Below are 13,288 nucleotides of genomic sequence, written 5' to 3'. Positions count from 1 at the left end.
TCCCTATGCTGACCGCCTTAAAAAACTCCAGCTATACTCTGTCACATATCGTCTACTCAGAGGCGATCTCTGCTTAACATACAAGGCCATGTCAACCCCAGAGCTGTTGGACATGCTACACTTAAAGAAATCCCAATCCCTGAGAGCTACACGCTCCAGGGATCTAAACCTTGTCATCACAATAAACAAAACATGCTGGAGGGATAGGTTCCTGACCTAGAGACTCCCCAGACTCTGGAATGGATTGCCCATACATGTCAAGCAGAGTGCCTCTTTGAACCTCTTCAAGAGGAACCTTGACAATTGGATGGGAGAAAGGAAATTCACCCCAGGGATCACGTCAGTCGCCCTGCTAGACAGGGGTCCAGGAAAGTAAATAATGTGGGAAGAAATAGCCAGGGAATTATTATGGCTAGGCTTGTATAGGCCCTAGGGCTGATAGCCTAGTACCAACCTATGAACCAACCTATGAAACTATGAACTGGCACCCCACCTAAGTACCATGTTCAATCATAGCCTCACCTCAGGCTTTCTGCCCATTGAATGATGCACCACTGTGGTTATCACACTCCACAAAGGGGGGGGGGCTCAACAGTCCCTGGAAACTACCGCCCCATTAGCCTAACGTGCCTTGTCTGCAAGGCCATGGAACGTATCATTATGGAACTCATAAACAAAGACATTGGAGATCTCCAAACTCTGGACCCCACACAGTTCGGGTTTGTAAAAGGCAGATCATGTCTCCTAAACCTGATAGACTTCTTTGAAGCAGTCACCAAAGCCATAGATGAGGGTAAGGTGGTTCACACAGCCTATCTGGATCTCGCCAAGGTGTTCAACACCATCCCCCACTCTGGAATTATAGATAAACTCACTAAACTAGGTATAAATCCCTATGTCACAAGATGGGTTGCCAACTGGCTTACTGACAGAACCCACCTGCAAGGGCATGGAACGCATTATCATGGAACTTATAAACAAAGACATTGGCAACCTCCAGACACTGGACCCCACCCAGTTTGGGTTTGTGAAGGGCCGAGCTTGTCTCTTGAATCTGATTGACTTCTTCAAATTGGTCTACAGAGCTGTGGATGAGGGTAAGGAGGTCCACACAGCCTATCTGGACCTCGCCAAGGCCTTCGACACCATCCCCCACTCTGGAATCATAGATAAACTTACTAAGCTGGGCATAAATCCCTATGTCACTCGATGGGTTGCCAACTGGCTTACTGACAGAACCCAGACTGTAAAAGTAGCTGACTCCAAATCCAGCTCCAGACAAGTGACAAATGGAGTACCTCAGGGTTCAGTCCTGGGACCACTCTTGTTTGGCATCTACTTCTCTGAAGTACAGGACAGCATTAAGGGACTCTGGCTAACAAAGTTTTCAGATGACTGCAAACTGGGAGCCATTATTGAATCCCCAAATTATGTTGATATTCTACAAAAGGGCCTTACAGAAACAGATGCCTGGTGCCAGAGCCATGGGCTCAAGCTTAATGTCAAGAAATGTATAGTCATCCCCTTTGGAAAAAAACAAGTACCCATGAACTACCACATAGGTGGCAGGACACTAAACATCGAAAGTGTGATGAGAGACTTAGGGACACAAGTGGACAGTGATCTCACTTTCGATAACCACATCGCCAAAACAGTCAGAAAATCCTTCTACATGGCACACCTCATCACTAAGGGCTTTTCATCCAGAAAAAAGGAGGTCATTCTCCCACTGTACTCATCCCTCATTAGACTCATTATAGAGTATAAAGCCCCATTTGGTATGTACCTCACAAGACATCTGCAACAGATGGAAAGGCCACAGAAATACCTCACTAAAAGAATCACAGGCCTAAAGCAGAAGCCATATGCTGACCGTCTAAAAAAACTCCAGCTATACTCTGTGGCATATCGTCTACTCAGAGGCGACCTCTGCTTAACATACAAGGCCATGTCAAACCCTGAGATGTTGGACATGCTCCACTTAAAGAAATCCCAATCCCTCAGAGCCACACGCTCCAGGGATCTAAACCTTATCATCACATTGAATAAAACATGCTGGAGGGATAGGTTCCTCACCCAGAGACTCCCCATACTCTGGAATAGACTGCCCATACATGTCAAGCAGAGCACCTCATTGGCCCTCTTCAAAAGGAACCTTGATGATTGGATGGGAGATAGGAAATTCACCCCCGGGATCATGTCAGTCACCCTGCTAGACAGGGGCCCAGAGAAGTAAATATTGTGGGAAAAAATTTCCTGGGAATTGTTATGGCTAGGCTTGCATAGGCCTTAGGGCCGATAGCCTAGTACCAACCTGTGAACCTATGAACCTATGAACCACACTGTGAAAGTAGCGTACTCCAAATCAGACTTCAGACAAGTGACAAGTGGAGTACCACAGGGTTCAGTTCTGTGTCCTTTCCTGTTTGGTATCTACTTCTCTGAAGTACAGGTTAACACAGAAAGTCTTTGGCTAACTAAATTTGCAGATGACTGCAAACTAGGAGCCATAATTGAAACTCCTAATGATGTGGACATCCTACAAAAGGGCCTCACTGAGACAGATGCCTGGTGTCAAAGCCATGGTCTCAAGCTCAATGCCAAAAGTTGCATTGTCATCCCCTTTAGTAAAAACTCTGTACCCATGAACTACCACATAGGTGGTAGTCTACTTAACATAGAAAGTGTGATAAGAGATCTTGGGACACAAATGGCCAGTAGTCTCTCCTTTGATAATCACATCACCACAGTGGTCAGGAAATCCTTCTATGTGGCACACCTTATCACAAAAGGTGTTTCATCCAGAAAAAAAGAGGTAATTGTTCCCCTCTACTCGTCACTCATTAGACCCACTATAGAGTACAATGCCCCTTTTGGTATGTACCTCACAAGACATCTACAACAACTGGAAAGGCTGAAAAAATACCTCACAAAGAGGATTACTGTCCTCAAGCAGATGCCTTACGCAGACCGACTCAAAAAACTCCAGCTTTACTCTGTCGCTTATCGCCTAGTCAGAGGCTATCTCTGCCTAACATACAAAGCTATGTCAAACCCAGAGCTGTTGGACATGCTCCACTTAAAGAAATCCCAATCCCTCTGAGCTACATGCTCTAGGGACCTAAACCTTGTCACCACAATAAATAGAACATGCTGGAGGGATAGATTCCTGTCCCAGAGACTTCCCATACTCTGGAACAGACTACCTATCTATGTCAAACAGAGCTCCTCATTAGCACTCTTCAAGAAATATCTTGATGATTGGATGGGTAATAGGAAATTCACCCCGGGGATCACTTCTGTGGTTCTGCTTGACAGGGGCACAGGAAAATAATTTTCTTGGGTGGCGAAAGCCACGGTACCTTTTTGGCTAGGCTTGTATAGGCCCTAGGGCCAATAGCCTAGTACCTACCTATGAACATATGAAGACTGAATGGCTGAAAATATGGTCTTACATACATCACTTCTGAGACTGATGTTTCTTGGATTATTCCCTTTTCTCCAATGTATGGCAATCTTGGAGATAATATATACATTTGGGGGTGAGGGGGAGCGTTCTCTTTCACATCAGAGGGTACAGGAGGTTTGCTCCCCAGCATGTAGAACTGCAGTGTTTGACATTCACTGTCCTCCCTCCTTTCTGGACTTTATTTTTCATAATTCTGGGGCTTGCACTTAATAAGTCTTGGAATTACCAAACGTAATCCTATATTTCACTACTTTGTTGTGCTTTTTCACTTTTGGAGTAAAACTGTGCTGCATTCTACAACAGATGACTATGAATACTTGACTCTCTTCTTGGTCTAATTCACAATAGATTTGTACATAATCTATGTTCCTCCATTTTCTTGTGTGGCCAGAGGTAGTTTCTTTACTCACCAGTGGGAGTGGGGAGTACTGAGCTGCTTGTTTGTCCTCAGAGGAGTGGTTAGAGACAGCAACTAGTAATTCGTTGGCCATTTTGGGTCATTTCCTGTTTTTTCAGCCCCCTGCTATAAAGCACGCTTTTAAGGGCTTTTCTGTCATTAGAGAACTTGGCATAGCTCCTCGTGGTCCCCTGCAGAGTTCCTAAGCCAGCAGAGAGCAGAAAAAGCGACTTTCTTGATTATAAGTATTTTTAAACATTTTATTTTGCATTTTTCGACCTTTTGAGCTTTTCGACTACTGTTTGTGCCTATATTACTGTTTTATTACCTTATTTTCCTGTTTTTCTGTGCTTAAATTGTTGATTACACTTGTTGGCTAAAGTTTTGCTTAAAAGTAACAAACAGGCTAATACACTCAAGTGTACCAGCCTTTGATAGCAATCTAGTCGAAAACAAAGCATTTACTGTATTTTTTCTGTTTGCTTAAAAAAAAAAAACCCTCAAAAAAAATATACTTCTGCTTTCCTAAACTTTTCTAGCTAGTTGTTCCAGTGATCAGATTTTGCTGATCCCTGGGCTTTGTATTTGGTTCCTGTGTTCCTCCATTTTCTTGTGTGGCCAGAGGTAGTTTCTTTACTCAACAGTGGGAGTGGGGAGTACTGAGCTGCTTGTTTGTCCTCAGAGGAGTGGTTAGAGACAGCAACTAGTAATTTGTTGGCCATTTTGGGTCATTTCCTGTTTTTTCCAGCCCCCTGCTATAAAGCACATTAGCGCGCTTTAGCGCGATTTAGCGCGGAGTTGCCACTGTTGCACACAAGAGCAGCGGTGGTTAATCAAGGTTAAACTATTCAGGCTACCTAAATTCCACTCTTCAAATTTTCCCTTAAAACTACCTTCCTCGAACTGTACTGCTGATCTAACCAGCGTATCCTATAACTAAAAAGTTCATCTCTACTTGATTCCCAAGTAGACTATTCTCTATCTATAAAGCCTAGCACTTACTCCTACAGTACTTTCACCTTGATAAAGCACTTTTATTATAGATAGTACCCCACCAGCCTGGAACCCACATCCCTCGGAGTCTTTTGTAAGTTTTTTTTTATCTATTACTTCTAGCATGTCGAGGGATCAGTTGCTAGTGTCCTCTCCTGCTCAACTGGTGAACCTGGGAATATTGAGGCAATGTACACAGACAATCCTCTCCTTCTCCCACAAAACACAAATACATGCGAGAGATGCAACTATACGGCCAAACTGGAGGCTGAGCTCTCAACATAGGACTGGCAAGACCAGACAGGAGGAGAAGGAAACCACACACACTACATACCCAGTCACACATAGTACCATCACAACCTCAAATCATACACATAATCACACAAAGACATACTCAGAGGCTCTGATCAAAAATCTACCAAAACAGCAGAGACCACCAAAGCAGACACCCAAACAACTACCACCTCAGGACCCAACACATGCAACACATAGACCACACAGTCAGAGTGTCAAACAGTCACAGCCCTTAAGGCCAAACACAATATCAGACACACTCATCATTGGTGACTCCATAGTCAGACACACTGACGCCTCACCAGACTGAGTAAGGAGAAGGTCACAGTAAGCTGCCTGTCGGGCGCTAGAATCCGCCACATAACGCAAGCACTCAGGTCTCTCAACAGCAGGTACAAGTACGACTCAGTCATTGTCCACGCTGGTGTCAACGACCTGAGACGTACCTCCTTGGACTACATGAAAAGAGACATTGAGGAGCATGGATCAGGCAATCCCAAACAAAACTAAGACTCTTTGTACCAAAGGCAAGCATCCAGTCTGGTGGACCCCAGCCATAAACAAGCTCTACAACAAAAGGAGGAAGCTACTACAAGATAGAGCAAAATCCTTGAAAGGTAAGACACCTTTGATCATTATAAGTAAAAAACTAAGAGCTCTCATAAAATCATCCAAGGCAAATTTTGAGAGAAAAATCGCCAAGGACTCAAAAGACAATCATAAGGCCTTCTTTAGCTATGTTAGAAACCTAGGAGGAAACTCCCAGATATGCTCAGAATTAGTTCAAAATGATGTGAAGATTACTGAACCTACACACATTGCCAACATACTGGCTGACAGGTTCAGTGCAAACTTCCCCAAAAGGAGAGATATCTATACCAGAGGATTGTAGCCCCCCAAACATCTCCAACGCCCAAGTGAGAACTGCTCTCTCCAAGACAAAAAACACAGCATCCATGGGACCGGATGGTGTCCCCGGCTGTGTGCTCCACTAACTCAATGAGGAATTAAACCCGCAATTAGGACAGCTGTTTAATCTTAGCCTCACCTCAGGATACGTACCCAAGGAGTGGCGCACGGCGACTGTGGTCCCACTTCACAAGGGCGGTGCCTCCACCGACCCAGGAAATTACCGTCCCATTAGCTTGTCAAGCCTTATCTGCAAAGCCTTGGAGAGGATCATAATGGAACTCATAAATAAAGACATAGGGAACTTGCAGACTTTGGATCCAACCCAGTTTGGCTTTGTCAAAGGCAGATCATGCATTTTAAACTTGGTTGACTTTTTCGAAACAGTCACCAAGACCATTGATGAGGGTAAGGCAGTCCATACAGCCTACCTCGACCTGGCAAAGGCCTTCGACACAATACCCCACTCAGGTATCATCGAAAAACTCATCAGCTTGAATGTAAACCCATACATCACAAGATGGGTTGCAAACTGGCTAAGTGACAGAACCCACAGGGTCAGAGTTGCTGGCGCCATGTCAGACTCAAAGCCTGTCACAAGTGGTGTCCCACAGGGCTCAGTCCTGGGTCCACTCTTGTTCTGCATCTACTTTTCTGAAGATCAAGCAAACACAGGAGGGTTATGGCTGACAAAGTTTGCAGATGACTGCAAACTGGGCGCCATAGTCGAAAACACATCTGACACAGATATCCTTCAGAAGGGCCTCACAGAAACGGATAACTGCTGCCAGAGCCATGGCCTAAAGTTAAACGCCAAGAAATGCATAGTCATACCCTTCGGGAAAAACAAGGTTACCCCTAGCTACCATATAGGTGGCAATCCACTGAGCACAGAAGAAGTCATCAGGGATCTGGGGACCCAGGTTGACAGTAACCTTTCGTTTGACACTCATGTTGCTAAAGTAGTTAGGAAAACCTTCTACATTGCCCACCTGATCATGAAGGGATTCACATCTAGATCAAGGGAGGTCATCATCCCCCTGTACTCATCACTCATTAGACCTATGATTGAGTACAATGCCCCATTCGGAATGTATCTGACCCGACACTTGCAGCAGCTGGAAAGGCCCCAAAAGTTCCTCACCAAAAGGATAAAGGGTCTCAAAAATATGTCTTATGCTGCCCGACTGAAAGAACTCCAGCTCTATTCAGTCGCATACCGCTTGCTCAGAGGTGACCTGTGCCTGACATATAAGGCCATGTCAAACCCAGATTTGATGAATATGCTTCACCTCAAAAAATCTAGATCCCTCAGAACCACAAGGCGGGAGACTTAAACCTTGACACGGTTATTAATAGAACGTGCTGGAGGGACAGATTCATCACCCAGAGACTCCCTATGCTGTGGAACAAAATCCCAGTACATGTGAGGCAGAGCACCTCGCTGGTCTTGTTCAAGAGGAATCTTGCCCAATGGATGGGAGATCGCAGATATACCCCAGGGATTACTTCAGTGTCACTGCTTGACAGAGGCACAGCAAAATAATAGGCATAGTTTTCTTCAAACTAAAGGTGAAAGCCACATAACTATGGGCTAGGCTTATAAATGCCCTTGGGCAGATAGCCTAGTATGAACCTATGAACCTATGATTGAAATATGAAAATATTGTATTTACACATTCATCTATAAGGATAATATTAGCTGCCTAATATTTTGTTTGTGTTCAGTGAGTAGAATCATAATATAGTGAAATTTATTTTTATTTTTCCCAGACAACAAATTGTACAAAACATAGGAATATTATAGAAAAATTCTAGAGATTTTAATAATGTATAGCCTTTATGTGTTGTTATGGCTCATAGAGTCATAGTTTATAAAGTTTATAGGTTGTTACTAGGCAATCATTTCAGTAAACTGTAGGAAGTTTAGCCAGTGTATACCCAGCTATTTGTTTCCAACATCGGTAAGAAACTTGACTAAACAGTCCAGGAGTGAATTTGTCTAGCTCACTCACTCATAACACTGTTTTTAAAGAGATCTAGTAAACTACATTGTTTGATATGTAATGTGAGCTTGTGCCACAGGTAGAGAATCTTTTGGGAACATCTTTCTTGCCAATAGGTTCCGTTTATATAACAATAAAGATTTAGATCCTTAGAGGATGCATTAGTGATACCAGATTTTTGAAGGTAAAGGAGATCAAGCAGGATTGAGTTCTTCATAGCCCTGTAGGCCAAGAACAGGTCACTACATAACAGCCTGTGGGAGATGGAATAAAGTGACAGGGGTTTTAATCAAGATGTGTAACGTAAGATTTTCTTGGTTAAGAACTATTGTGGCCTTTTAAAATGGGTGGTGTCCTTGAAACACTGCATACCAAAGAGTGGCATTGCATTCTGTTATTGGTCAGATTAGGGCTGAGTAGAGGGGGACAATCACTTCTTTGGATCTGGAATAGATGGTATTAGTTTTGTCAGGTTAAATGATTTCCTAATTGTGTTTGATGTGTGATAGTCATGGTAGAGTTTGCTGTTCAAAACTTAAGGGGGTATCTGTAGGCCTAGGATTGCTCTAGATATCCTAAAAAGCTGCCATACTACATTTTCAGCATTAAATTTTAGACTGTGGTAATTGTACCAAACACTAGTGTGTATAAGTCCCTCATGTAGGACATGGGTATTAGTAAAGAGTTGATGACGTTGTCTAGTTTGCAGTCATCAGCACAGTTTGTTAACCATACACCCTTGGTATCAACTTGGAAATCAAAGAAGTATATGTTGAAGAGTACAGAATCAAGCATGATGCCCTGTGGGACACCACTAGTCATGAGCATTTCCTTGTGTGGGTTCTGTCTAAGAGGCAATTTGTTTTCTGTTATGTCACATACAGTTTAATTTTAGATGGATAAGATTTTCAATAGCACCTGTGTGTGGGATAATGTCAAAGAATTTAGGTATCCCTAAGTAAGCCATGTGCACCGATTAGCCATTATCTAGTGCTTTGGTCATTTTTTCCAAAGTTCATAAGATTCATTAGGCAGAGCCAAATTTTCACAACACCAAACTGATTAGGATTAAGGGACTGCAGATTATGGACACCTTTGTTTATGAGTTCCATATGATCTTAGCAATAACACTAGTAAAAACTAATGGCCATAGCCTTCCCTGAGTCAGCTGCAGGTCCACCCCTGTGGAGGTTGACCACTATTACTGATCTCCAAGCTGCAGTTACATAGGCAGTGTACAGAGTGAGATTAATTTGGTTAAGGAGGGATCAGTAAGGCAAGGCTTACTGCTGACCAGGATACAATCAGATATGTTGTCAGGACCCACAGAGTTGCAATTCAGGTTTTAGAGACAGCAGATACGACCTATTTTAAAATAATTATTGAGTGAGGAGGAAAGGAAGAATGCTTGGGGGAGGCTGGGGAGAAATTGGAGTTAAACTTCTATTCAAATATATTAGCAACAACCTTTGAAATGGAGTACGTGGTGCCATATGAGATCAGATCTATGCAATACAGGACATTGCTCATGAATTTCCTAACAGTTGCTGATATTCAGTTCATAGCTGTCTCTGCAAAATTTTCTAAACTCTTTTTAAACCTATTTCAGATTAATTTTGTAAAGCAGGGGTTTGAAATTATTAGACAGTATGAATAGATTTTTCTGGAGTTTCCTGATACCGAGAATCCACCATATGGGATTTTTCATAAAGTCATCATTATACTTAGATTGAAAAGGGAAAAGTGCTTCAATGCAGAAGCTTAAATGATGGCAAAAGCCAGAGGTATAAGTAGCTACCTTTGTAGCAGGGTCCTTGGGGTGGAGGGTAAGCTTTTGAATTTTATTAGATCATCAGATAATACTAGGAGGTTTGCCTTAGAGAAGTCTCTGAATACAGCACTACAGGAAGGGGCAATTTTGTCTTGGGTCTTGCTCGCATTAATTATGTTTATGAACCACAGTTACATATCTTTACTGTTGGAAGTATAAGCTTGCCAATTAATTAATGGATAGTTCAGCTCTCCCAAGATGACTGTATTGAGTTCAATGGTTACAGACTCTAGTTGGTTGACGTAGGTGGTTTAGTCAATAGCAACATAGAAGGGTCTCCATAAATGACCATAATTTATTTGATAATTGGACTTGTTTATAAACATTGAAATACTTACAAATTCAAGATTATTAGCATGTTGAATATGCTGTGAAGTAATAGGATTGTGAAAGAATACAGATACACCCTGCACTCATCAAAGGGCTTGAATGAGCAATGGCAGAAGGAGAATGTTCCCATAGCAAAGAAACCAAGTGTTGGTAACTATAAAGGTATGTATGTATCCGAGGGTCACAAAGGTTTCAAGGCCAGGCATTTTTTCTTAAGACTGCAAAGGTCACTAACAAACTGATGCAGGCCAGAGAAGACATTAAGTTGAAAAGTCTAAAAGAATGACTCTGCCTAAAAGGGCATTATTGGGAGTCAAACCTATCTTAGCCAATATATTGAAGCCTTAAGGGGAGATCTGCAAAGCAACCATGGCAAAGCAGACAGGACTGTCAACTAGTGCATCACGTATTGACACATATTGTATTCCTCTAGAAATCATACAAATTACTGAGACAATTGCTAAAGTCAATTATTTTTCAGTTGAATTGTGGGATCATTTTTGGTGGAGGCAGGATCTTGAGTAAGATTTGTTTCTTGCCAACCTTGGTTTCATATATTCAGAGTTCAGTCATTACTGTCTGTATCTCTCTCAGGGTGGAGCACCTAAGATCATTCATCAGTACATAGACAGTGACCATGTCATGTACATATTTTGGATGAAGGGATCTAAAGGTCCTAGAAACCCTAGCACCTAAAAAACAGTCAATCATCTTGCTGTATTTTCTCCTACTGGTGAGGGGAGCAACAGAATTTGTAATAATACAGTAACCTACAATTAGGCCATTGTCTTGTGCAGATATGTGCACTGGAAGCTTTAAATTTGGCCATGCAGCCAGGACGACAAGAATTACAAAAGGAAATAGTGTGCTTTTCTAGGTTGAATTTAAAGTGTTAAGTATGTAGCTGAAGACTGGTTTACTAGTACATTGTTTGAGAAAGCTGAGGAAGGTTTTTCTTTAACACCTTACCATATGACGGTTTAATGTTGTACTTCTGTCAAATGGAAGAGTACTTTTTAATGACAGCTGCTCCTTGTGAGAGTTTAGCCTCCAATTTTAGTAAGCATTTGCGTTTCTCAGGAGAGGGTTATGTATCAGGTAGTAACAAGAGTTTATCAGTGATCATGAGAAGTTGCCACACTGCATCAAAGTGGCTAGGGTTAACTGGCTGGCTACAGACAAAGTTACATCAGACTGTAGCCCCATGATCGCAAAGGTCTGGAGGTTTAGGGCTGAGGTGAGAAATTAGGAGGTTAAGGCTAGAGTATGAGGGAGGGGAGAACTGAGTACAAAGGTGGAAGGTTTAATACAATTAGTAATGGGAGGGACAGTAATCAATGAGGCAGAGGTAGGATGGGGTAAAGGGTGTCGCTGCCCCCTGCTTAAGGTGTTGGGGTATGATCGGTTGGTGCACCATTGCAGGAGTGCAGTACTGGCATTCAGAAATGAATGCCGATACTGCATTTCTGGTCATGACTGAAGAGCTAAACTCAACTTTGAATTGGTGGGCACCAGTTCATGCATCTGCAGAGGGCCCCATATAACCTAGATATGGATTTGCACTAAGACCACTCAAACATACACAAGTTCTCAGTTCTTAGATTACAGAGTCCTCTCCTGATTTATAATAATCAGTAATGGAAGAGATAGTAGTTACTGAGGTCAGACAAACTTACACAAGTTCTAACAGGGACAATTCTGTGCTATCCCACAGTATTTATAAAATTTATTCTACACTGGAAAAGGTACACACTATACTACTGTACTTAATGAAATTAGGGGTAACTGAAAATGGGGGAATAAGCACATAATAATACTGTACAGGCTCTCAATACAAACATGGCTCCATAGTACGTTACACAAGACTGTATCACAATACTCTAAGATATAATGCAGGCATCTGAGAGTTAAGGACACTCACACTGAAATAAATAAAGCAGATAATACAGCTAAAACTTACACAATGCAGGCCTGGTGGCCATGAGCACTTTAGACATCATACAGTGGAGTAAATAATAATGTGTCTATATCATGTTGTCGAACTCTTAAAAGTTTGAACGTCATATGGTCGACACCATATGATCGAACTTTTAAAAGTTTGAACCTTTCAACGGAGATCTCCATACAGTGCAGAATGGGAAGATTTCCCTTTTCTGCACTGTATCAGTGCAATGTCGGAGTTGGTATATTTAAATAGCGGGGGATGTGAGGGACGCAGGGTGGCTAGCCCCCCTGTTTAAACTGTTCAGGTATGTTTTTTTCTTTGGTTTATTTTTTTTTATTACATTTTCAAACTTTTAAAAGTTCGATCATATGATGTTGATGTTGACCATATGATGCTCGAGTCACAGCAAGTTATCTCATCTTGATATTTTTTTAAAGTTTGCCAAACCTACAAAAACTAGTAGAACAATCTTATATACTTAATAAATCAGGTAGGTAATAATAACTCTTATTTATATCTCCTTTAAAATTCAAAGATAGCTCAGGTTATAGTAGCAGTATTTTACCAAGTAACAGGCTTCACAATTCCATTAAATATTTTACCACTGACATAGTGCTTAGTTAAACCCTGCCGGTGACCATTCCGTCCACTAAAACTAACAATATAATCAACTTTAGGTACCTGCAGTACCCGTGGCAGCAGGTGGTGGGCCTCAGTCATCCCGACAAAAGCTGCTGCTGGTTGTGGAAAAATGAGGAGAAAAAAATGTACTGATTTCCTGATTATGCTGTTTTACCTGAATAGGGCTGTGATGTGACCCTGTTAACATGAATGAGGAAAGCGCTAGAGAGCTCAGCAGCCCAGAGTGACTGATCTCAGTGCACACCTTGGGTTATAAGAGGAGCTGATGCTCCCAGTCTTCAGTGATGGTTTTTTCTTTCAGGGTGTTTTATAAATACTGACAGAACACCAGATTCCATAACTCTCATTTTCTTTGCTAAAGAATTCTACTCATTGCCAAAAGTAATAGCAGAATAAAGGCCTATAACTAGGAACATGTTTTAAATATTACTCTAATTCACTTAAAAAGTTAATAGAATAACACATTTTGTAT

Source organism: Protopterus annectens, chromosome 8.part0 (genome assembly GCF_019279795.1).
Source record: "Protopterus annectens isolate FY-2018-M chromosome 8.part0, PAN1.0, whole genome shotgun sequence".
Taxonomy (NCBI): Eukaryota; Metazoa; Chordata; order Ceratodontiformes; family Protopteridae; genus Protopterus; species Protopterus annectens.
Note: the sequence above shows the minus strand (reverse complement) of the source record.